The sequence below is a fragment of the Elephantulus edwardii genome, unplaced genomic scaffold (genome assembly GCF_000299155.1).
Source record: "Elephantulus edwardii isolate Elephantulus edwardi_28Jun2011 unplaced genomic scaffold, EleEdw1.0 scaffold00028, whole genome shotgun sequence".
Taxonomy (NCBI): Eukaryota; Metazoa; Chordata; class Mammalia; order Macroscelidea; family Macroscelididae; genus Elephantulus; species Elephantulus edwardii.
Genome location: NW_006399778.1, coordinates 20,282,794 through 20,309,299, shown reverse-complemented (window position 1 = coordinate 20,309,299; position 26,506 = coordinate 20,282,794).

Here is a 26,506-nt window from a genome sequence, read left to right as displayed (position 1 = left end):
CAAACTGGGGGGAAAAGGCTGGTGATCTGCTTTTAACAATCACCCTGTGAAAACAGTACCCTGATCTGCAACCAGTCTTGGGCTTAGTGCAGAATTCTTGTAGCATTTCATTTCCATTCACTGGGCATGGACTCAGTCACCTGAGTTGAAGGTCTGACTCAATAGCAGTTAATAACAGCAACAAGTGTGAGTGCACATAGCTGAAGTAGCTATTGAAGGTCTTCAAACTCTACACCAGAAAGTGTGCCAATCATCAAACCAAATCAAAGCCATTATTGCTATTGAGTCAATTCCAAATGTTGGAGACCCTAGAGTTTCCTTCAAAGGCTCTAAATCTTTCCAGACGCAGACTATCATTCTTTATCAGACTAGACAACAGGCTCAAACCAATCAGCAAAGTGCTTTAACCACTGAGCCACCAGAGGCCCTAAATTAGTCAAGGACATGAGAGATGATTTCACTTAGTAAAATGAGTGTTATTTAAAAAGGGTAGCTGGCTAGAAAGCTCAAAGGTCCTGCCACCCATGCATTCATAAAATACAAGACTCTGGCTTAGACACTAACACAATCCTAGCAGAGAAGTCTTCAAAACTCCAAGTTTAATTGGTTTTTCGCTTCCCTTCTTCAGGAAATGTTACCCTGGACTTATCTATGAAGGTGGCTGGAATAACCAGGGCTTCTTCAAAGAGATGGAAGGCAAATAGTAGCAACTGCTTGTCTTGCACATGCAACAACTCACTCCTGTTGTCAGTTCTCTCCAGTCAGCTCTGACTCGTGGACCCCAGGTGTAAGGAGTAGAACTGCTCCAAAGCTCCAAAGCTGTGACCCTTCAGAAGCAGATCACTGGATTTATCTTCTCGAGTGCCAGTGGGTGGGTTTGAGTGTCCAGCTTCATTTCATAAACTCAAGCTCAACTGTTATCAGGTCAGTTCTAATTCATAGCAACTCTCCATTTGATTTCTGAGACCATATATGGTAATTGGAGAAGACTTCTCATCTTTCCTCCTCAGAGCCACTGGTGGATTCCAACAGTCTTGAACATACCGTGGACCTCCAAGAAAACATAAGTCTGCCTTGGAGAGAGTGAGACCAAATTTCTCCTTGTTGGCTAGGATTTTGAAACTCCATCTACCATATGTTAGGCAGGAGAGACCGATCCTTGGAGAAGGACATGATGCTTAGAAAGATGGAGGGACAGCACAGGAGAGAAAGACACCCCAGATGAACTGGGGCAATAGGGGTAGGTGTATCAGAATCAGTGAGACTGGCTCAGGATACGACAGGCTTTAGAGCTGCTGTACATCAGGGTTGCTACGGTTTTAGGTGACTTGATGGCACATAATAACAACAACAAACTTAGCAGTGCAGTTTGCTATGGACTATGCCACCAGAATACCATAGTCTTGTTTAAAAGTATACTAAAATTGTTTTATACTCACCACACTTATTCAATAATGTACAAATCATATGAGTGTGGATCTTGCACATTAGTTATTTCCATCAGAATGTGAAAACCTCACTTTTTGCAGCCTCAGGTCATTGAAAGCTGCTTGTACTTTCATACATTGGAAAGAAGAAAATGAAAAGTTCCTTCTATTAGAGTTGTTTGTGTAAGCAAATAAGTCAAATGAGGAATCAGATTATTAGATGACCAATTAAATGAAAGGACTGCTCAAGCATTGTTAGTAACACAATTAATTGTCAGTTTCTACTCATCTCCATTCACTTTGTTGCCTATTAAGATAATGAATCGATTCTCTAAGATTGGGTCTAAAAACATGCTTAATCAGACTCAGCTAGGCAAAGGATCATTATTTTTATGACTTTGTGAAATGCATATTTTTTACCAACCAATTTAGAATCAGGCTTTTCAAAGGTTAGAAGAAAGCAGTTCCTATCCTTTTTACAATACCAATTGAAAACAAGACATTTAAAGAAAAATCTCCTTTTAAAGAGCACATATTTTTGAAAATTATACTAAATTTTCTTGATTTGGTAAATGCTTTGAATGGAGTATATATAGAGTTTAGGAATATTTCTTTTTCCTTTGGATTTTCTCAGGGGATCTCAAATCCCAATAACTAGAGTATGGACAAATCACAAATTGCTGCTTTGAAAGGTTGTCTTTTGGAGTCTTGGTTTTTTGGTTAGCTTTTTGGTTTTTTTTTTTAAATATTTTTGTCTTTCCTTAAAGGGATGCTCACAAGTGTGAAAAAGAGATAAAGATTTCACACACTCTCCTTTCAAAATCTACTACACAGTCACGTTAGTCAAAATGGACCAGTAGGAGAACAGCAGCAGACACATAGACCCAGGGAATGAAACTGAGCCCAGGAGTAATCTCATTCATTCAGACAGCTGATATTTGATAGAAGTGTGAAATTCATTAAATAACAAGAGCTAGTCTCTTTAACAAATAGTGCGGGGAAAATCAGATATATACTAGCAGGAAAAGAAAACAGGATCCAAACCTTTACACCACATGCAAAAAACTACCCTAAGATGGATCAAAGATCTCAATATAAAACCAAGAACTGCAATGATCATTAAAGAAAAAAAAATAGGCACAATCATAAAAGTCCTAGTATATGTCACAAATCAACTATCAAATGTAACTAAAAATGCACTGAAAGCAGAAGATACATTAGACAACTGGGCCCTCCTAAAGAGAAAAGGTTTCACACGCACAACAAAATATTATTTGATGGTCACCATAGAGCTCTGCTGACTTAAGAATGAATGAATTATTTGAACCTCCAGTGACTCTAGGAGATAGATAAGGCAATCTACTTCCATAAAGATCTAGAGCATTGGGAACCCTCATGGGGCTGTTCCAATCTGTCCTACACAGTTGCTATGAGTCAGATTTGGTTTGACCACAGTGTATTTGGTTTTTAGCTTTTTGATGGCTGTGTTGTTGTTATGTTGTTACTATGTGCTGTCAAGTCAGAACCAACCCATAGCTGACAGTCCATTAGATTTACAGAGGCAATTAGTTGCATGGGAGGAGATTGTCCATGCTTCTCCTGTGGAGCAGCTGGTAGATTTGAACCACCTGCCTTTAGGATTGCAACTCAACTTCTTTCCACCAGGTCATCAGAGCTTCCTTTTTTATGGTTTATCAGGGATGTTAATTGGAAGGAAGGGAAATTACAAACTAGATAATAGGCATATTCCAACTCCTGTGACAGGAAAAACAATACACAGGAAATGGTGAGAGCCACATACAACATGGCCAAAGAAAAGAAAAACACTAGGAGAGCCACAAGAGGAAAAGGAAACAACAGTAATACTATTACACACACAATTCTGCAGCAATAGTAATAACAATCAATAATATACAAATGAATACATAGGTCTGTTGTTGTTATGTGCCTTCCAGTTGAATACTATTCATAGTTACCCTAAGAATGACAGATCTGAATGCTATCATGTACCATCCTCACCATTGCAAACAAACTTGAACACATTGCTGCATTCACTGTGTCAATCCATGTCATTGAGGGTCTTCCTTCCCTACACTGACCCTCTACCTTTCCAAGCATGAAGCCCTGGCCAAGAAATAGCCCTTCCTTCTAACAACATGCCCAAAGAGTGTGGGATGAAGCTTTACCACTCCTGCATCTAAGGAGCTCTCTGGCTCCACTTTCTCCAAGATAAATCCTTTTTTTTTTTTTTTTTGTAGTCCATGGGATGTTTGGCACGGTTTCCCAACACTACAATTCAAAGAAATCCGTTTTTCTTCTGCGATCTTTAGCCATAGTTCTTGGATGGATAGCAGGAAATTGGAAAGAATGAATAAATATAGTATGACAGCTACAAGCATATATATATTGAGGATGTTTCTACATATGGATTTTTTTAAATTTTTTAATTTTATTTAAATTTATTATTAATTTCAATAAAAATTTACAGAGACTTTGGACTTGCATTCATTCATTGCCGCACAATTTAACTCTTTGTTGACAATTTAACTCTTTCTATATCTATTATGATGTTGCCTATTGGTCCAGTGGTGAGGATTTTTGTCTTCTTGATGTTAAGATGCAATCCATATTGAAGACTGTAATCTTTGTCGTATTTCAAGTCCTCTTCACTTTCAACAAGCAAGATTGTGTCATCTCCATAGTGCAGGATGATGATGAGTCTTCTCAGTACTGATGCCACATTCTTCTTCACAGAGTCCATCTTCTCTAATTATTAGCTCAGTGTGTAGATTAAATATGAGAAAAGATAGAACCCTGATGTACACCCTTCCTGATTTTAAACCATGCACAGATAAACATTCTTCTGGCATAATAAGTAAATAAATAATAAAACATAATAAATAAAACACAAGACATTCTTCTGGAATTCTCTGCTTTTAGCCAGGATCTGTCTGACATTAACAATAATATCCCTGGTTCCATGACCTTTTCCAAGCCCAGATTGAAGTTCTGGTAGTCCCATATCAAAGTATTGTTCTAGCTTTTTTTTGGATGGTCTTCAGAAATATTTTTTTTGCATGTGATAGTAGTGATATTGTTCAATAATCTCTACATTTTGTTGGATCACCTTTCTTTGCAATAGGAACAAATTTGGATCTTTTAAAGTCAAGAAGTTATCCTCCAAATGTTCTGGTATTGACTAGTGGACAGGTCTAGAGTTGTATGTGTTTGTTGAAACATGTCAGTTGGTATTCTTTCCTTTCCTTATTCTTTGTCAATCTCTTCAGTGTAGCTTGAAGAAAATCAAAGATGAATTATGGGATGACATCAAAGATATCATCCATGAAGAGAGAAAAAGTTCTGCACAAAGGCAGATAAAGAAGAAAACGCCAAAACAGATACAAAATCAGACTGAAAATTTCACTAGAGCATCAAGAAGACAAAACAAAGGGAAAAAATATTGGGAAAAAATAGAAATAAACAGAAGATTTCAAAGCGCTGCCCTAGACGACACAGCAAAGTATTATAACAGAATATCCAGAGAGAAGGAATTGGAGGATAAAAAGGGAATAACGGTGTTTCTAAAGTTGAAAATACTGAAAAACAAAGTCAAGCCTTGAGTAGCAATATCGGAAGATGCAATGGATGGAATAATGAATGATCCAGAATATATTTTTTTTAAAAAAGAAGATGGATATCAGAGCCAGGCTGTGTACATCCTCCTTCTCATGCTGAAGAAAAACGGGTGGCCTATGCATGGGGTCCACCAATCTGCGTTATGCGGACGACACAACCCTGCTTGCTGAAACTGAGGAGGACCTGAAGTGCCTGCTGCAGAGTGTCAAGGACTGCAGCCTACAATATGAATTGAGGCTCAATGTCAAGAAGACAAAGATTCTCACCACTGGACCAATTGGCAACATCAGGATGGATGGTGAAGAGATTGAGATTGTACACAGCTTTAGTTTGCTTGGCTCCACAGTCAACAGGCTTGGCACCAGCAGCCAGGAAATTAAAAGGCTCATTGCCATGGGAAAGTCTGCTGTTAGGGAACTCTCCAAAGTACTGAAGAGCAATGGTGTCTCTCTGGAGACTAAGGTGTGTCTGATACAGGACATGGTCTTCGCAATCACTTGTTATGCATCAGAGAGTTGGACAATGACCAAGGAGAACAGAAGGAGAATTGATGCCTTTGAGCTGTGGTGCTGGAGAAGAGTATTGAGAATACCAGGGACTGCTAGGAAAGCAGATTTGTCCTGAAAATGGTTAAACTGGGTGGCTCCTTGGAGGCAAGGATTCTGAGGCTCCGTCTAACATACTTTGGACATGTTGTGAGGAGAGACCGGTCCTTAGAGAGGGACATCATGCTTGGGAGGGTGGAGGGACAGCGCAGGAGAGGAAGGCCCTCTATGAGGTGGATTGATTCAGTGACTGGGATAATTGGGATGGGAGTGTCAGAGACAGTGCGATTGGCACAGGACAGAGCGGAGTTTAGGGCTGTTGTACATAGGGTCACTATGAGTCGCAGGCAACTTGATGGCACATAACAATGACAACAACATGCGTGGGGTGGTTCTGGATGATGTTCCGCCTGAATTGTGCTGCAGACCTGTTCCTGTGAGGGTCTGTGACTGAGCAGTTGAACCCTGCACTGGGGGTCCTTGTCCTACCATAGGCCAGAGTCTCAAGTGGTGTCTGCTTCCACAGTTCCCTCCATGCACATGTCCTTTCTCCTTTACATTCCCCACTCTCCTGTTCCTATGCATTTTAGTTCCTCTGAATCCTTGCAATTCTCCTTTGACAACACCATTATAAACACTTTATAATTTTTAAATATCTATTTAAAAAAGAAGATGGAAGAAATACACAGAATCACCGGGCCAAAAAGACGTCATTGACACCTAAAACTTTCAAGAAGCACCATATGAACAAGAACCAATTATAAATAAAGGAGGAAGTTCAAGCTGCACTGAACGTTAGAAATATATACAGGTATATAACAGAGATACAAAGTCAATATTTGCTAACATGTAGGCGACTTGAGTCACTGGGCTTACAGAATTAGGACCACAGTCTCAGGAATCTAAGACAATTGGCTTAACCTAGTCCAAAAAGACAGTGCTCCCCATCCTACTTTGATGGGTATCAACAAGGCACTTAAAACACTGACAGTGACCATCTAAGGTACAATTGTTTGACTCCTCCTTTCTGGAACAAAGAAGTATGAAGAAAATCAGACTCAGGGGAGCTCTGGTGGCCTAGTGGCAAGGAGCTGCAACTACAATCCCAGAGGCGAACACTTCGAATCCACCAGTTGCTCTGCCAGGGAAGGAGGGACAATCTCCTCCTGTACCAGTCAGATCTGATTTGACGGTACACGCACACAAAAATAATAAAATAAAAAAAATCAGACTCAAGGAAGCAATTAGTTCACAGGACCATGAGAACTACAGCCTCTACTAGTTTGGGATCAGAAGTAGATGGTACTGAAGTACCACTGCTGACCACTCCAATTGAGATCACAAAACAAAATACTGGAAAGAATAAGAGGAAAATGTAGATAAAAATTAAAAATCATTTTTAAGAGTACTAGACTTACATATCTGATAGAGATGAATGGAATGCCTGAGACTATGCCCCTGTTGCTTTTATGTGCTGCTAAGTCACTTGCAACTCATAGCGACCTTATGCACAATAGCTCTGAACCCTGTCCTATCCTGAGCCAATCTCACTGTCTATGACACCTACCTCCATTACCCCAGTTCCTGTGTGAGTTCATCTCCTCAATGTCTTCCTCTTTTGTGCTGTCCCTCCATTCTTCCAAGTGTGATATCCTACTCCACGGACTGGTCCCCTCTGGAAACATGTCCAAAGGATGTCAGACAGAGCTTCAAACTCCTTGACTCCAAGGAGCATCTTGGTTTCAACCTCTCCAACTCAAACCTGTTTGTGCCCTTGGCAGTCCATGGTATATTCAATACTCTTCTCCAGTACCACAGCTTAAAGGCATCAATTCCTCTCCTATTATCCTCAATCATTGTCTAATTCTGTGATGCATAGCAAGCAATTGTGAACATAATCACCTGGATCAGGCACACCTTAGTCTGTAGACTGACTCTGAAACATCTTTAAAACCTGGAACTAAACTAACCTTGAAGGGTTATCTTTCAGCCAAACAGCTGGTAGTTTCAACCAAAGTGCCTATAACACCCATGAGGAAGATACTCCTAAGAACAAACAATTATTTAAGATGAAAAGTTCAGAAAGTAGTAATGGAAAACAGTGGTCAAATGGAAATTATGAACAGAGGAAGGAAGTAAGAAAAGTGATGTCACATTCAAGGAATTGCAACTAATGTCACAAAACAAACTACATAAATATTGTCTAGTAGGAAATGAAAACTTGCACCTAAACCACAATAAACTATTTCTAAAGAAAAGGAAAGAAGAGGATGAAGGTAGGCCCTTTAATCCTCAGGAACTAAGAATATAGATGAGTAGGAAGATTAAAATATATAAAAATTATAAAGATATGCAAAGAAGAAACATAATCTTCTTTATGAAATTCTAAAATACTAATATCTCCCTTCTTGCCTGAGAACTGAAAAGAGATCTTTTTAGGATGAATTAAAGGAAGGCTCCTATTTTGAACAAGTTTTCTTTATGCAGGAAGTACTATGAGCTAAATATATAACTTGCTTTCAGAAGAATTTTCATATATCTCTACTAAACAGCTTTTGACAAGGAACTAAGGGGGCCTAGAGATGAGGAGTCCCTAGATGGTGCAAATCATTAGGTGAAGTAGCCAAAATGTTGGAGGTTCAAACACACTCAAAGATGCCTAGGAATGCAGACTTGATAATTTCTTTCCCAAAGGTCAAGTCTTGAAAGCTTTGTGAAATCATTCTTCCCTGTATGCATGGGGTCACCATAAGTCACAACCAACTTGACAGCAATGAATCGATTGGTATCTGTTCTATACCTAGGGACTTTTCCCCCCAGTGTCTTCAAAGCATCTGCTACTTCCTGAAATTTTTCAGTATCCAGCAACTCTTCGTGGCTTAGTACTTCTGTGTATTCTTTCCATCTTCTTTTGATGTTTCTTAGATCACTCAAGATTTTGCCCATGGCATTTCTTAGTATTTCAACTCGAGGCTCAAATTTGTTTTATAGTTCTTTTAGCTTGAGAAATAGTGAGCAAATTCTTCCCTTTTCATTGTCTGACTTCAGCTCTTTGTGCATTTTTTAAAAATTTTATTATTTTGTGTGTGTTTGTACCATCAAATCAGATCTGATGGTACAGGAGGAGATTTTCCCTCCTTCTCCAGCAGAGCATCTGGTGGATTTGAACCATGTGCCTCTGGGATTGCGGTGCAGCTTCTTGCCATTAGATTTCATTATAATACTCCGATTTGTCTTCTCAGGCTACCCTTGAAATCTTCTATTCACCTCTTTTACTTGGCCATCTCTTTTTTTTTTTTTTTGCTCATGTTTGTTTTTTACTCTAACGCAATTCTCATAGTTTCTTCTGACATGCATTTTAGCTGTTTCTTTTTCCTCTATGTTTGTAATGACCTTCTGCTCTCTTCATGTATGATACACCTGATTCCATATCACAACACCTCTGGCTGACTGACTGGAAGAGATTCTTGTTTGATCCCATTCCCAAAAAAGGTGATCCAACAGAATGTGGAAATTATAGAACAATATCATTACTATTACATGCAAGCAAAATATTACTAAAGATATCCAAAAATGGCTAAAACAGGGCATTGGCAGGGAACTACCAGAAATTCAAGCTGCATTTGGAAGAGGTCGTCACCCCAGAGATATCATTGCTAATGTCAAATGGATCCTGGCTGAAAGCAGAAAATGCCAAAAGAATGTCTATCTGCATTTTATTGACTATGAAATGTCTTTGACTGTGTAAATCATAACAATATGGTTAACATTGAAAAGAATGAGAGTTCTGATAATCCCAAAACACTTAATTTTGCTCAGACAAATTCTACAACTGGACCGAAAAGCTGTTGTTAGAACAGAACAAGGAAACAATGAATGGTTTAAAACCAGCAAGAATGTGTGTCAGGGCTGTATACTTTCCCCATTCCTATTCAATCTGCATGATGAGCAAATAATTGATGTATCTAAATGCTATGAAGAGAGTGTTGAATTAGGATCAGAGGAAGATTCATCAATAACCTGAATTATGCAGATGACATACCTTTGATTTGCTGAAAGTTAGAAAGACTTGAAGCACTTGCTGCTGAAGGTCCCAGACTACAGCCTTCAATATAGATCACATCTCAACATCAAGAAAACAAAGGTCCTTACTAAAAGGTCCTGCCCAAAAGACAACATCATGTTAGGTGGAGAAAGTATTCAACCTGTCAATGGTTTCATTTTACTTGGATCCATAGTCAACACCCTTGGTACCAGTACTCAGGAGATCAGGAGATGCATTGTGTTGTACAAGTCTACACGCAGGGACCTCTCCAAAATACTAAAGAGCAATGGTGTCACTTTGAAGATTAAAATGCACCTGATTTTGGCCATGGTCATTTCAATCACTTGCTATACATTTGAAAGTTGATCAGTGAATAAGGATGATAGAAGAATTGATGCCTTTGAGTCGTGTGTTGAAAAAAGTACTGAATATCCTGTGGACTGCCAAATATATATATCTTGGAAAAGGTGAAGCCAGAATGTTCCTTGGAATCACGGCTGGTGAAGCTTCATCTATCATACTTTGGACATGTTGCAAGGAGAGGTTATTCCTTGGAAAAGGATATCATGCTTTGAAAAATAGAAGGTCAACAAAAGAGAGGAAGACCCCCTATGAAAGGGATTGACATAGTGACTACAGGAAATGGCCCAAATGATCAGGGATGATAAGGATGGCACAAGATAGAATAGGATTCAGATCTATTGTTCATAGTATCTCTATGATTTGTACTTAACAACACCTAACAACAAAAAGAAGAATATTCAAAAGCCATACAAAATATGTTGACACTCAGTTGGTCTTTTCAGACACCCAGCTAACTGTTCAAATGTCCTCTTTGGGCAACCAAGCACCCCAGGAGCACACCACCCTAGTGTTCCTAGAAGTATCTCCCTCTAATGCTCAACTATAAATAAAGATGGTGGCCTTCATGGTGAAAGTAACAATTAATACATTAAGCTTCTAAAAGATTGTAAGTTTGAGTCCACCCATAAGTACCTCAGAAGGAAGTCCTGGTGATTTGAGAAATCAGCTATTGAAAATCCTGTGAAGTTTCTTTTGTTCCACTCTGAGAACTTCTCCATCAAGTTATACTCCAGAGGGAGCTCCTGTGGTTTAATAAGAAGTAATTTCACTGCCAACACAAACGCTGTTTGAATCCAGCAGTTGTTCTGCAGGAGAAAGGTGGGCAGTCTCCTCCCATGTGATTTACTGCCTCTGAAAACCCACTGGAGGGCCAGCTACAAGAGCATCATGAGCTGAGGTCATGATAGCTAGTGATTGCTTTTGAAGTTTAAAAAGGATTTGATACACTAAACGTTAGTCCAAACTTGACAGTTTTCCTCTCACAAAATACCCTGAGACAGTTCTTACCTATTTTTTGTTCTTAAAATCTCATTTCCCCCCCTCTCTCTTCTAATTTGCCCCTAGACAAAAGCGCAAGCACTTCTGCCTGGGCAGAAAATATCCATTCTGCTTGTTTCTCTGGGATCATTGACTCCGTTACCACACTGTGGTGGCCAAATGGTTTTAATCTTCTTTATTCTTCCCCAAGAGCAGCATCCCAGCTTCCCTAAACCACCTGTGTTGAGGGTCACAGTGACTGCAGCAGTGGGCTCAAGTGGTACAGAGAAGATGAGAACGCACAGTTCAGGGCAGCGTTCAGCTCTGTTGTTCATAGGATTGAAGTGAGTCCCAGCTGACTAGACAGCACTTAACAACAACAGCCTTTGAATTGGTGGCACAACTCCTTATCCCCTAGACCACCAGAAACATTGACCAGTCCTGTACCATCATTCGCTGGAGCTCATTGTTGCATCCATTGCACATTTTTACAGCCTTGGTGGCATTGTGCGTAACAAGTAGGGCTGATAACCAAAAGGTCAGTGGTTGGGACCCACCCGTGGCTCCACGGCAGTGAGTTACTGAATCAGCTTCCAACCTAGTAAAAACTTTTCCCAGCACCAAATCAGACAATATTCTGAACAATAGGGTTTTTACTGGCTGAGTTAGAAAAATAGATAACCAGATCTTTCTAACTAGTCTTTGTTAGCTTGGACTCTGTTGGTATTTGAAATACCAGTGGTGGCTCACTTCCAACATTGCCATAGCATGTGAACCACCACAGTAGAACAAACAAGTTTATTCTGATAATGGCCCTGACATAAGGGACCTTCAAAGTTCCACAGGCAGAGAGAAAAAGTGCCAGTGATACCAAGCAGATTGGTTTTCCTGCCTGAAATCAGCTATCAATTCTATAGCTTAACTTGGCACAAGCTGCAGGAAAACACATTTTCACTCCTTACCCCAGTTTTCCTTTCCAAATGCAATCTTCTTTTGTGATATACATTGTCAATAGCCAATCATTTGTGTGCTGCCTTACATCTCAGTCTGGTTACATGACAGATGGAGAGAAAAGCTTCCAGGGAGAAAATGGAAACGAATTTCTCTCCCTCTCTTTTTTCTTGTAAAGCTTAAAAAACAACGACGGTGATGTTGTGCTTAAGAAAAATAACCCTAGGTCCTCTGTCCTGTCAAGTAGTTTAATGTGTGGGGTTTGGGGTTTTTTTAATCCTTTATGAGGATGAGAGGTGCTAGAGGCAGAGAAGAGCACTCCTTGGGTCTAAGTGGTGCCCTAAATGTTTTTCAGTGATTTACGTAGCAAATAACGAAAATGCACAGGGAAGCCTGTAACTTCTCATTTGATCTTTCCTGTAGCGAAGACTCAGAGGGGAGGCTGCCCGGAAGACTTCAGAGGCCCCCTAAACTGCTTTCGATCGATTTTATACTAAGATGCTTTATCACTCTTGTTGCTTTAAAAAGAAATGCAATCTGTGTCGGGGTCTAAATAGACTTTCCTAGAAAAACCAGGCCCCCACCCTCCTACGTGGACAACTGTGAATGGATGTTTATCAGCTTGAGCAGATAAACTTGGGGGAATTGAGGGGCTTGTTGTTTGGGGGTTTTGAGGTTTGTTTTATTTTGGGTTGTTTTTTTTTTTTAAAAAAAAAGCATCTCTGTGCTGTAACATTGCAGTCTCCGGCCTTGTTTATTGCCTAAAACTCAACAAATCTGAGTGTTATCAACCAAAAAAAGAAAAAAACAAACCCATATCATTCAGTCCCCTTCTTGTGCATCTGGGGAAAAGGAGACTCATAGACACTAGAAACATGTTAAAGTCACTGAGGAATCCAGAGACAGTCTCCTACTTAACCTCATGCTGATTGCTAGGCAGAAAATTCCAGCATCCTAAAATAAGGGTTAATGCTAAACCTCAGGTATCTTTTCTTGAATCAGTATTTTCTCCCATGAGCTCAAATCTCAGTAGATTTCCCTCATATTAGCAAAAGACAGAGAATGATGATGCATTTCTCCCTCTTTAACAGTCTCAATGTAAGCTCCATTTGGCCTATTTCTGGGCTATATTTGGACTACCCCATATCTTCTCCTTCAAGAAATTAAATAAACGGAAACCCTAACCCACAGAACTAGTCAATCACACAGACCCTTCACTTTCTAAAAGGGTTCCACGTACAGAAAGGTCTGAGTTCTAGTCTCAATTGTTTTTGGCATGAGTCTCTTCATCTATCAGAGGATTTGGAAAGGTTAATCTTTAAACTGGAAGTATTTTGTGAATCCATAAGACAAAGCAAAACACATTTGCCTGATTAAGTTATTTTAGGGTTTTTTTATTATTATTAATTTTAATGAAAGTGTATAGAGACTTTAGATTTCCATTCATTCATTGTTGCACTCTTCTCCCTGCCCACCCCCCTCCCCCAGTTCACTCTTCTTTTTGGAAATTAAAAGAAAAATTCCTTCTTTGTTATACAATCCCTCCGCCCAAATCCACTCCACTATGTTATTTTAGTTTTAAACCAAACTCAAAACCACTGCCAGCAAATTAACTCCAACTCTTGGAAACTCTTCAATGACTTTCTGAGACTGTAACCCTTTATGGAATCAGAGTGCCCATTATTCCTCTCTGGGGTCACTGGTGGATTTGAACCTTTGGCTTTTTGACTGTTATTTCTGTTGTTATACACCATGGAGTTGGAATTGACTCATAGTTCACCCTCAGGAAGATTGTTTGTTTTTAATTTTTTGTATGTTTAACGTCAAATTGGATCTGACTGGTACAAGAGGAAATTGCCTCTCCTTCCCTGGCAGAGAAGCTGATGGATTCAAACCATGTACCTCTGGGATTGCAGTGCAGCTTCTTGCCACTAGGCCACCAGAGCTCCCTTCTCAGCAAGTTTTTTGAGAGGCTGTAAATCCCATGGAAGGAGATTGCACGTTTTGTCCTTTGGAACAACTGGTGGGTTCAAGCTCCCTGCTTTGGGCTGAAAATACAACTCTTAATCACTAGGTCACCAGAAAGAAACAGTTTGGTTAGCAACCTAATAAAGTTACACATTGTGCCATCATTTTTAAGTTTTGTTACATATTATTAAACATTTGGAATATTCAAGAAAGGATTTTAAAAATAGTAATAATGTGGTGAAGTCTAATTTCTAGAACATTAGACAGGTATTTGCCTCCGGAATCCACGAAGTCCCTTAGTGGTGCACACAGCGTAGAGTTGGGCTACTGACCAAAATGTTTGCAGTTTGAAACCACTCAGAAAAGCCTGGGGATTTGTTTCTGAAAGATCACAGCCTCTCTGTGACACTTTCTGCTCTGACACTCATGGAGTCCTCAAGAGGTGGGAGTGGCTTGATGTCAACCACTTGTGTAGTTGTACATAGTCTCCACCTGCCGCATACCCTTCTTTCTCTATCACCTCTAAGATGACTTCTGCCATGAACTTGATGATTATCATTCCCAAGCATTCCCTTCTAGTGTTACCATATGTGGTGTGGGGTTTTTTTTTCCTTCTGAGCAGTATGTAGTTTTATTCTGCATAGTCTGAACATATAAATGGAGTAATAATATATTCCTCCTTCTCAAGCATTTTATTCTAGATCCCATATTTGGCATACTGTTAGTAGTTCATTCATTCTTCATGTTGTAGATTATTCTAGTAGCTAAATATACTTAGGTTACTTACAATCTGTAAGTACAACCTGATGGTACGGTAGTTAACACTTGGCTGCTAATGAGATGATTGGCAATTCTAACTCACCCAGTGACTTCCTAAAAGAAAAATTAGTCAGTTTTGAGAAGACTACAACCTTGGAAATCCTATGGGACAGTTCTACCTGTAAGAGTCACTATAAAGTCATTGCAAGTCAGAATCTTCTCACTGGAGAGAAATTATATTCTCTCAGAGAATAAAGATGTGAAGTAGTTTCATACTTTCACTACTAAGACAGCCCTACTATTGACATTCTTTGATATACTCATAGTACTTATGTAAGAATTCTCTTGGATACTACACAGACGTAAAATTGTTGACTGCTGAGCATGTGAAGGCCGGACCATGAATAAGGAAGACCAAAGAAGAAATCATGCATTTTCATCATGGTGTTGGCAAAGAATGAACAGCTCCATCATGGGGAAAAGTATAGCCAGAATGGTCCTTAGAAGCTAAGATAGCAAGATTTCATCTCACATACTTTGGACATGTTATGAGGGGGCATCAGTCCCTGGAGAAGGACATGATGCTTGGTAAATTAAATGCTCAGTGGAAATGAGAAAGATCTTCAACAAGATCAATGAGACAGAATAGAACAGCCCCACAGAGACTGTTTGGCTATAATTTTTATGTAAACAGATCAGTAGATATTTTTTCTGTGAAACCACTAAGTAGGTTCAAACCACCAACCTTTTATTTAACAGCTGTGTGTTTAACCCAAGGAATCTGCTATGGTATTATTGTTACATACATTTCGGTTGAAACTGACTTATAGCCAACCCTCCTGCAAGTTTTCAGAGACAGTAAATTCTCCAAGAGGACATTGTCCATCTTTCTCCCATGGAGCCACTGGTGAATTTGAACCTCAAGCCTTTAGGTTGTCAGTGTAATTCCTTACCACTTGGCCATCAGAGCTCCCTGTTAAGGTATTAGCCTCTTACATTCTCACATCGCTATCTTTTCATATCTGTGAACTTGACTGATATCTCCATTTCATAAAGTCTAATTATACGTTTTTAATAATTTTAGCTATTGCTGGTTTGCATGTATTTTGTTTCCTATATTCCTAAACAGTGTTTTTGTTGCTCTCGTAAATGGTGCCTGTTATAGGAACACAATTCACTCCAGTATACTGATCTTACAAGAGTGTACATGCTGCTCTTGCTTATTGATTCTGGTTAATTTTTTTCCTGTAGAATCCTAGAAGTTTTCTCTGTAAATAATCATATTATCATAGCATTTGAATGTCTGCCTTTCTAATTCTTACTTACACCTAGTGTCTGGCTGTGCTAGCTGTCACTCCCTCAGCATGTGCCTGACTCACTCATTCCACCAGCCTCTCTTGTTGTTGGGGGGGTGAGGGGCAGTAGGGGGAAGCAGATGCAGAACAGTTCTGGCCAAGCTTTGTAAGAAGGGGGCTGCTGAGTGTCTCCTTATCACATCACCAGTAAAGCCATTAAATCTAGAGTAGTAAATATCAGAGTGCATATTTCTTTCTCCTCTTGCAATTGCTTGGAACATGTGGGAAATGTACATTTGAACCTGAACTTATGAGCAGACAGACTACTTTTAGGAAAAACTCAAGGAACCCTCTTTTTCGACCTAAAACTCAGGTAGACTGAAGCAGAAGTCTTCTCCCACTTCACAGTATGAATCTTGTTACTGGAGGAACAAACACTCAAGAGCCTGGAGGCATACTGCTGTTGTTAAGTGCCATCAAGTTGATCACGACTCACAGCGACTCTATGAACAACAAGTGTGAACCCTGTTCTATCCTAAGCCTTCTTTAACATCTCTGATATACTAGACCCCATTGCTGCAGCCACTGTGTCAGCCCATCTAGTTGATGGCCTTTTTCTCTTTTGTGGACCATCCTTTGCCAAGGAATAGCATCTCCTAACAATATACCCAAAGTATGTGAGATGAAGTTTCATCATTCTTGCCTTCAGGGAGTTCTCTGGCTGCACTTTCTCCAACACATGTGTTTATTCTTTTAGCAGTGCAAGGGACACTCAGCACTCTTCTCCAAGACCATAACTCAAAGATATTTATCTTACTTCTGTTATCCTTATTCATTGTCCAAATCTCAGATGCATGTTGTTGATTTTGTTATGGGTCATTGAGCCAAGCAGAACTCATAGTGACTCTATCCTGTGCCATCTTTATCATCTCTGATACAGCTGAATCCATTGCTGCAGTCACTGTGTCAATTCATCTCACCGAGGCTTTTCCTCTCCTTTGCTGACCCTCTCTTCCTTTCCTAATATGATAAACTTTCCAAGGAATAACCTCTCCTAGCAACATGTGAGGTGAAGTTTAATCATTCTTGTCTCCAAGGAGCACTCTGGCTGTACTTTTCCAAAGACATATCTCTTTGGGTTTTTTGGGGGGGTTGGTTGGTTGGTTTGGAGTTGTGGTTTGGGTTTTTTTAATTTTGTTTTTGTTTTTGAGGAAGTCATCAGAACAGAGCAAGGAAACACTTCATGGTTCAAAATTGAGAAGGGTTTATGCCAGGGATGTATCCTATCTCCATACCTTTTCAACCTATATGCAGAACAGATTATCCAGGAGGCTGGGCTCTATGAGGAGAAGTATGGCATTAGGATTGGTGGACGATTTATCAACAATCTGCATGATGCACATGACACAACCCTGATTGCTGAAGCTGAGGAGGACCTGAAGCGCTTGCTGCAGAGGGTCAAGGACTGCAGCCTTCAATATGGATATTGAGCCTTAATATCAAGAAGACAAAGATTCTCACCACTGGACCAATTGGCAGCATTGGGATGGATGGCGAAGAGATTGGCTCCACAGTCAACACTCTTGGCACCAGTAGCCAGGAAATTGAAAGACATATTGCAATGGGAAAGTTTGTTGTTAGGGACCTCTCCAAAGTGCTGAAGAGCAATGGTGTCACTCTAAAGACTAAGGTACACCTGATACAGGCCATGGTCTTTGCAATCAGTTGTTATGTGTCAGAGAGTTGGACAATGACTAGAGAGGATAGAAGGAGAATTGATGCCTTTGAGCTGTGGTGCTGGAGAAGAGTATTGAGGGAACCAAGGACTGCCAAGAAAAACAAACAGGTTCATCCTGGAGAGGGTTAAACCAGGCTGCTGTTTGGAGGCAAGGATTCTGAGGCTCCATGTGACATATTTTGGACATGTTGCAAGGAGCTACCAGCCGTTGGAGAAGGACATCACGCTTGGGAGGGTAGAGGGACAGAGCATGAGGGGAAAACCCTCTATGAAGTGGATTGATTCAGTGACTGGGGTAATCAGGGCGGGTATGTCAGTGACAGTGAGATTGGCACAGAACAGAGCAGGGTTTGGGGCTATTGTACATAGGGTCGGTATGAGTCGCAAGCAACTAAATAGCACATAACAACAACATAGGCTATGCAGTGGTCTTATCCAAAACTACAACTCAAAAGCATCAACTCTTCTTTTGTCATCCTTATCCGTTGTCCAGCCTCATATATATAGCAAGTGACTGAAAAGACCATGGCCTGAATCACGTATTCCTTAGTCTTCACACTGTCACAATTGCTCCTCAGTAATCTGAAGAGATCCTAAAAGTGTGCTTGCCCAGTTCAGTACATCTGCCGGTCTCCTGACTGCTAATACCAAGAAATTGTAGATCTAAGTAAGATGAAATTGTTGACAATTGTTGATAATTTCAATTTTTTTTCTCCATCTATCATGATGATTGTTACTCAATAATTTTGGAGACATTCCTAACTGCAGACTTTCCCAGGGCAATATGTCTCCTGGTTTCCTGATTGCTGGTACCAATGGTGTTAATTGTGGATCCAAGTGAAATGAAGTTGTTGACAGTTTCAATCTTTTCTCTATGTATTATGATGTTGCCTATTCATCCAGTGGTAAGAATCTTTGTTTTCTTGACATTGAAGAGATGCAATCCAAATAGGAGGCTGTATTCCTTGATCCTCTGCAACAAGTGCCTCGAGTCTTCCTCACTTTCAGCAAGCAAGGTTGTGTCATCTGTATAACACAGGTTATTGATGAGTCTATCTCCAATCTGAGTGCCGCATTCCTCTTCAAAGAGTCTAGCTTCTCAAATCATTTGCTCAACATAAAGATTAAGCATGTATGGAGAGAGACTACAACACTGATATACTTCCTTCTTAATTTTAAACCATGCAGTTTAAAATTGAGGAATAATGCTGTCCATTTGATGATTAACGTGTGTTTGATTCAGGCCATGGTTTTTCCAGTCGCTTGCTATGCATCTGAGAGCTGGTCAATAAATAGGGATGACAGAGAAGAATTGGTGTCTTTGAGTTGTGGTTTAAAGAAAAGCACTGAACATCCATGGACTGCCAAAAGAACAAATAAATATGTCTTAGACAGGGTGCACCCAGAGTGCTCTTTGGCAGCAAGGATGATGAAGCTTCACCTCACATACTTTAGGTATATTACTAGGATGGGGCTATTCCTTGGAAAGGGTTATGATGCTTGGCAGAGTTGAGCGTCGGTAAAGGAGAGGAAGACCTTCAACCAGGTTGACTGACATAGTGACTGCCACAATGGGCTCTACTGTGTCAGGAAGTGTGGAGATGGCACAGAATAGGACAGGGTTCAGATCTGTTGTTCCTAGGGTCGCTATGAGTAGTACTTGACTCAATGGCACCTAACAACAACAACAACAACATGATATTCCCTATCAAACAGTCCACTATTGAGGATTTTGTTTTAATGATGTTGATATGCAATCCATATTGAAGGCTGTACCCTCTTCAGTAAGTATTTCGGGTCCTCCTGATTTTCAGCAAACAAGGTTGTGTCATCTGAATAGCACAGGTTGTTGATGAGTCTACCTTTGACATTGATGCCATCATTCATTCTTCTACAACACCACAACATAAAGGCATCGGTTTGTCTTCTTTCATCCTTGTTCATGGATATGCCCTTAGGTGTATAGCAAGTGATTGAAAAGACCCTGACTTGAATCAGGTGCACCTTGGTCTTTACATTGACATTATTACTCTTCAGAACTGTAGAGAGGTCCCTGACAACACAATTTCCCAGTGCTACACATCTCCTGATCTCCTGACTGCTGGTGCCAAAGATGTTGATTGTGGATTCAAGTAAGATGAAATATTTGACAGTTTCAATCTTTCCTCTATCTATCATGATGTTGCCTAGTGGCCTGGTGGTAAAGATTTTTGTCTTCTTGATGTAGCGATATAATCCATATTGAAGGCTGTAGTCTGTCCTTCTGCAGCAAGTGCATCAAGTCTTACTCACTTTCGGCAAACAAGGTCATATCGTCTGTGTAATGCAGGTTATTGATTTGACAGCAGTATGTAAAGCCAAAGGTAGCTTGGGTGGCCTAGTGGTAAGAGGCTGTGCTCCAAGAAGAATGAACAATCTCTTCTCATGCAATTTACTACCTCTAGGAACCCTCTGGAGGGTCAGCTATAGGTCAGCTCTGACTTGACATTACTCAACAACAACAACAACAACAACAACATGTAAAGAGCCTGGTAGTGCAGGTTCTAAAGCACACACCTGCCAACCAAAAGTTGATGGTTCAAACCCATGAGTTAGCTGCTCAATGGGGTAAGATGTGGCAAACTCCTGCTATGAAGATTTAGAGCCTTGGAAATCCTACCAGGCAAGTCTACTTTGTCCTATACCTTTACTGTGAGTCAGATATATTTTTTAAATAAGTGGGTCTCTTAACACCAGTAGGAGTGATTAGGAGGCTTGGGAGGGGTTAACTCAAGGCTCTCAGCTTTGGACAGTGGGCTCAGTTCCTTCCTCACACCTTGGGCAGTCCAAGGCTTGTTTCTAGCCTCTTGGATTCCAAGATTGCCAACATCCTCAGTAACTGTGGCCTTAGCCCCTGTTTACCACTCTGGCCTTCAATATCCCCTTCATGTTCAGTTCTTAGAAATTTCCCTCACTTTTCCAACAGTTCAACTAAGCATCTGAAAGCTTGTTATATTTTATGCAACATCCCTAGATGTTTGGTCATGGCAGGGTTTTCAGAACGGAAATGAAAGTTTCTCCTGCTATCAGTGCTTGATGGAATTACACACACCTGTTTATTTTTAAGCATATATATCACACAGGGGGACTTGTTTTCCCTCAAGGCATGCTCACAGGGCACTCCACATGCCAAGTACTATCTACATTCAGGGGACACAGATGGATGAGGGAACAAGAAGTTCCCTACCCTCACACAACTTAAAATGCTCAAGAAGACACGCAATAAAAACCAGGAGATAAATAAGCAAAATTTCAGACAGGGCTAAAGGTGACAAAGAAAATGATTGGGGTAAATGGAAAGAAAGTGAGAAAAGACATAGCATTAGTGGGGTGACAAAGAACCCACAGGGCAACTTTAACTGAGGCCAGAAAGTTATAAAACAGTCACATATAGACTTAGGGGGAAAGCTTCCAGATGAGGAGACCACAAAATAAAAATGAAAGTGGCAAAACCCCAACTCACTGCTTCACCGCTATCAGGGTAACAGGAGCGCATAGCAATTGTATGACAGAGGAGAAGTGTCCCCTAGGTTTTCCAAGGCTGTGAACTTTCCGCAGACTGCCACATCTTTCCCCTGCTGAGCAGCTAGGAGAGAGTGGCCAAGTGACTAACCCCTCTCCACCAGCGACTGCTGAGGTATGTCTCGGACGCATTATTTTAAATTATTCTTTTTGTTTTAAATGTTTTGAAACATTTATGAACTGTCCATGTTGTTTCTTTCCAACAGGCCAGAGACAAAAACAGGCATTATTTCTTCTCCATGCTCAAAATGGGCATCTAATTTAGGCAAGGGACACTTGGATTTTTTTTGTTTGTTTGTTTGTTTTCTTTTGCCAAATACATTAATTGGCAGCCTGGTTTTACGGGAGGTTGTTTTGTATTGTTGTTTTGGGGTTTTTTTCTTCTTGGAGGTGGGGTACAGAGGGAGTTCTAATAACAAGAATATAGTCCTTCATCTACCTGGTTATCAAAACTCACAGACAGCATAGTCCCCACGCAGTGCACAGTGGGATGACCTACAGGGTTACAATATTTCCAACCAATCCCTCAGTCCCAATTCCAGAGGGGTAATAGAGAGGGAGAAAGGGCTGCTGTTGCTTGTCAATGTTGCTACGTTTTCAGACAGTACCAGAGGAGGGGGGCTAAGTTGCTGAAAGCCTCCAAGAGACAGAGGGAGAGAGAGGGTTCTAGGCTAGGCAAAAGCAGAACCTTCACAATAGAAACCTCCAATTGACAACAGCACCTTGGTTAAAGGTGCAGAAGCAGAAAAGAGGGCAAAAGTTTGGAGGGACTGAGAGAACTAAGGGTCCGTAAATCTAACACCCTCGTTGAGCCTCTTACAAACTTTGGAGCCTTAAGCACTCTGACTCCGTCTTCTTTATCCAGAAAAAGAGGACATGTAAGTATCCCCTCACAAGGGCCTGCTGAGAGCACGAAATGAGATCATTAACACAAAATGCCTGTCATATAAAAATCATTGCTGTCAAGTTCATTACCACTCCTGTAGAGTGAACTTGTAGAACAGAGTAGAACTGTCCCTCAGGGCTTCCAAGACTGCCATATTTTATGGAAGCAGACTGTCACATCTTTCTATGTCAGAGAGGCTTGGAGGTTTGAACTGCCAACCCTTAGATTACCAGCCAAGCATTTAACTACAATAAAAGCAGGGCACCTTGCCCGTCATCTTTTGCCCTGTTCTCAAGTTGATTCAAACTTATAATGGCCTTTCATCTGGTTTCCAGGACTGTAAATCATTGCGGGCGACTTTCCATCTTTCTCTTGTGGACCAGCTGGTAGATTTGAACTGCTGACCTTTAAGCTAGAAGCCTGACAGATGATACTTTACACCGCCAGAGCTCCATAATTGTCACACATCAATTTCCAAATAAACCCAGCCATTTCTAGAGGCATTGGTGCTTCTTCAGTGGAAGAATTCCTGGCCTATGAGCGGGAGACGAGGGTCCAACTCCCAGTCATTACACCCCATGCAAATATACCACCCATCAGTGGATCCTTGACCATTGCTATGATTCTATATCCATTTCAGCAGAACTTATAGACTCTTAGATATGCTAGAAAGAAAGGCCTGGTGTTGTTGTCTTCTGAAAATTAGCCAAGGCAAACCCTCTGGCTTCCAACAGTCTGACCCTAAACCAAGCATGGGTGGGGATGGTATGTTTTGTTGTGCATGAAATATGAGTCAGGGTCTGATTCCACAGCTGCTAATAACTAGTGTCATTGTTTGTCACTGGTATATAACTTGTTTGCTGAGGAGGCCAGCTCTCAAACTGAGGAGTTTCACAGGTGTGAGGCAGTGATGGGTCCTATGGCCATGTAACAGGGGTTAGAAAATTTTTCTAGTTCTTTCTGTCAGCATCTTCTCTTCCTTACTGGAAAATAAGCCTCCAAATGGCACTGAAACTCAGCCATTTCCCAACCATAGATGGAATTCCTTCTCACAAGACTCCCATATTCAAACGTCTTGAACCACCCTGTCCCCAGCTCACTTCCATCCAGAACCTTCTCTGCTCTCTCCAGAATTGCCTTTTTTTACAGACATCCTCCTTCCCTCCTCCTAACCCACACCACCCCCCTCAATCCTTATGAAGCATTTCTCCTCATCATTTCTGTTTGCTCACACTTCTCTGCTCCCCAGAAATATGGCTTTATCTGGCAATTGTGCTGGTGATAAATTGAAATGCAAATGGCTAAACATAAATCTGTATGTCCACTTACATTGAATATATTAGGACTATAGAAACATAAGGCCCCACATGGGTTCAATTCATCAATCCTGCTCCTCTTTTGCCCCTTGGCAATCAACTTCTGACCCATCCCCAAGTCAGCACTCGCCAATCTCACAGCTGCACTGAACATAATACACGATAGATTTGTCCTCCACTTCTAATTAGGGTGGAGGCCGCTGATCACAGGGAAAATATTCTGCCTTCTTCTTTTCCTTAGCATGAGGAGCAATTATTGGTGTGCCATTCTCCTTGTAAACCTTCGCACAGCTCTCTGGAAAAGGAGGAATCAAATTAAGCCCCTGTAGAGGATTTGGGGCATCTCTATTTATGCAGCGAGGCTTGGCGCAAATCTAATATTCTGTAAAGATGCTAAGCTCTGCGCAATTTGTGTGCGCACGGCACCTTGTACAAAGGCACTCAATAAATATCCGTTGGTTGGTTGGTTACAAATAACAAAGCACCGCTATAGCAACTGTGGTGTGTTATCTGCGCTGAGCGCTCGTTCTTTTCTAGGTCAAGGCCTTCGATATGTTAATAGAGGCCTGAGTTGAGATCTGGATGAGTCAGTGGAGGGGAAGTTAGATGGAGTGATTCTCTACTTTGAAGCATCAAGGCCACCTCCCAGCCTGGTCCGCACACTTGAAACCAGCTGAAACAGCAGGACCCTTCATTGTTGGTGCTTAACTGCTAAAAACAAACCAAACAATTGGTACCAGTCATTCTAATTCATGTTGTTGTTAGTCATGTTGTTGAGTCAACTACAACACATAGTGACCTCATGGTGGAAACTTTGTCCCATCTCACACCAGTCTCGCGACCTTCACCATGCCACGCCCATTGTTGCAGTCACTGTGTCTGTCTATCCAACTTATAAGCAGTTTTCCTGTCTTCTTGCCTGGCATGATGGTAACCAAGGACTGGCCTCTCTTGACAAAATGCCCAGAGTATGTAAGGTGAAGTTTCACACTCCTTGCCTCCAAGGAGTACCCTGTTTGCATTTCCTCAGACAGATTGGATTGTTCTTTTGGCATATGGAGCAAGATAGGGTGGAGTTCAGGTCTGTCATTCATATGGTTGCTATGACTCAGCAGTGACCAACTATGTCTATCACAGATGGTAAGGTTGGCTCATTGACTATGACCAACATAGTCTACTGATCTATGACTAACAAGAACAGCAACAATGAGGGTTATTCAGCATTCATCAAAGCCAAATCTCAAAATCACTGCCAGTGTAGAACTCCCCCTCCATTGAGTTTCCAAACTGTAAATTATTTGGGAGGACATTCCCCATTTCCCTCCTACAGAGCTGTTGGTTGCCATCGAGTAGAGGTTGACCCATAGCGACTCTGTGAACAAAAGACCTAATGCCTTTCCACAGCTATTTTTATTTCTCCAGAGGCATGTGGTTTAGAAAGTGGATGCCACTCCTGCTTCCCAACATGTTTTACAACTGGGAGCTCCACCAAACACTCTCCACAATGGGAGACCATTCTGGTATTTGATATCCCCATGGCACAAGGTTCAGCATCACAGCAAACCCAGGTTACCTCATATAGCACATTGACAAAGGGTGATGTGCAAAGTGTAAGAGTGTTCCTCCATGATATAACATAATTAGTTATGATGATAGATGAAACCACCATTGAGATAAAATATAGCTAGGCTCATTTAGCAGTGTTAAGTGTTGTCGAATCGAATGTGACTCAGAGTAAGCTTTGCACTAAAGACCTGAACTTTTTTTCTATGACTAACATCTTTTCTATACATTTATAAGAGAGTACATGGTGGATTACCATCAACAGAAAGGCGTGGATTTTGGTTTGTAGGACAGGTCCCTAGGGAGCAGGGAACCAGAACTCCTCTAGAAACTCCAATGCTGTAATTTTCCCTGCCACATCTTTCTCTCATGAAGGGACATGGATTTGAACCACAAACATTCTGGTTAGCAGGTTGTTGCTGTTGTTACATGCCATCGCATAGACTGTGATCCACATCGACCATATGAACAACAGATCTGAACCCTGCCCTATTCTGTGCCATCCTCGCATCTCCAACACACTCGACCCCATTGGTGCAGTCACTGTGTCAGTCCATCTTGTTGAGGGTCTTCCTCATCTTCCTCTGTTATATTGATTCTATCCTTTTCCAAGTATAGTGTCCTTTTCTAAGAACTGGCCGCTCCCAACAACATATCTAAAGTATGTAAGACAGAGTTTTACCATCCTTGCGTCTAAAGAGCACCCTGGTTTCAATTCCTCAAAGACAGTCCTGTTTGTTTTCTTGGCAGTCCATGAAATATTTAGCACTCTTCTCCAACATCACCAAGAATTGAATCATATTGATTCTTCTTCTGTCATCTTTAGTCATTGTGAAACTTTAGATGCATAGCAGCAATTGAGAAAACGATAGCTTGGATCAGGTGCACCTTACTCTTGAAACTGGCATAATTTCTCTTTTATACTCTGGAGAAATCACTAAGAGAACATTTTCCCAATATGGCTCTTCTTTTGATTTCTTGACAGCTAATATCATGGGGGTTGATTGTGACTCCAAGTAAGATTAAATAGTTGACAACTTCAGTCTTTTCTTCATGTATCATCATGTGCCTATTGGCCCACAGTGAGGGTTTTTTCCTTCTTGATGCTGAGATGTAAGCTATACTGAAGGCAGCAGTCCTTAGTTTTCTGCAGCAAGTGTTTTAAATCCTCTTCACTTTCAGCAAGCAAAGTTATAGCATGTGTATAACACAGGCTGTTGATGATTGTTCCTCCAATCTTGATGCCATGTTCTTCCTTGTAATGTATGGTTTCTCAAATGATTTGTTCAGTGTAAAGACAGAATTGGGATGATTAGCAGATAAGTACTCTTGACCACTACACCAGAAGGACTCCCAAACCAAAATCTAAACTCATTGTGGTTTAATTTGTTCAAACTCATATCAAGATCTTCCATTGAGTTATTTCCAGGATTCATATTCTCTCCCTTCTCCTCTCCTCTCCCCTCCCCTCCCCT